Raw genomic sequence first — 759 nt, forward strand, 5'->3', positions numbered from 1 at the left:
TCTCTCTCTCTCTCTCGCCCCCTTCCCCATCTCTCTCTCTCATACACACACACATAAATGAAAAGGAAAACATGCAATATAAGTAGTCAAAATTGTCCAAGACGGCCACCAACAGTCAAGGAGAAAAGTGGCTGTCTTAAATAGGTGGATCTTTTGGACACTGTCATTAAAATATTTTAAAAAATGCAAGGTAGGAAGTGAAATGGTCATTTGAACAGGTGATCGTACTGGACAGATGGTCCTTAAAGACGGTTTGACTGTACACAGATAAACTACTATACTCACTCTTTCTCAAGACGAACGGGCATAAGACTCTTTAAAGCGTCCTTGTACCGAGACATGTCAGGCTGTCTCACAATGCATGCTCCAAAGTCATCATCGCCTTCTTTCTTTCGTGTTCTGTCAATGATTCTAAACAGAAAAAAAGAAAAAAGACTATACTTTGAAGGACTAAGAAAGGACATTTCGTTTAATAAAGAGATGTTTATTTATCAAATTCGTATTCAACAAAGCAGTGAGTGAGTGAGTGAGTGAGTGAGTGAGTGAGTGAGTGAGTGAGTGAGTGAATGAGTGACTGAGGACAAAAGAGACTTCATAGCAATGACTGCTGTTGCTGATGTCATGGGTACCTTTGTTATGATTGTTGATGTCATTGACGTTGCTGTTATTATTCTTGTTGCTGCAGTTATTTTTATAGTCGCCTGATTGGACACTTCGAGTGGAGAAAGGGTTGGGACGAAAGAGGGGGGGGGGGGGGGT

The 759-nt window shown here is 41.0% G+C and overlaps 1 protein-coding gene across 1 annotated transcript in view; it reads right to left on the minus strand.

Annotated features, from left to right (window-relative positions):
- LOC101853195 (multidrug resistance-associated protein 5) overlaps nucleotides 1-759 on the minus strand; it is a gene marked incomplete in the record, with an annotated part of 48079 nt that overhangs the window by 42673 nt on the left and 4647 nt on the right.

Source organism: Aplysia californica, unplaced genomic scaffold, assembly GCF_000002075.1.
Source record: "Aplysia californica isolate F4 #8 unplaced genomic scaffold, AplCal3.0 scaffold00701, whole genome shotgun sequence".
Lineage (NCBI taxonomy): Eukaryota > Metazoa > Mollusca > Gastropoda > Aplysiida > Aplysiidae > Aplysia > Aplysia californica.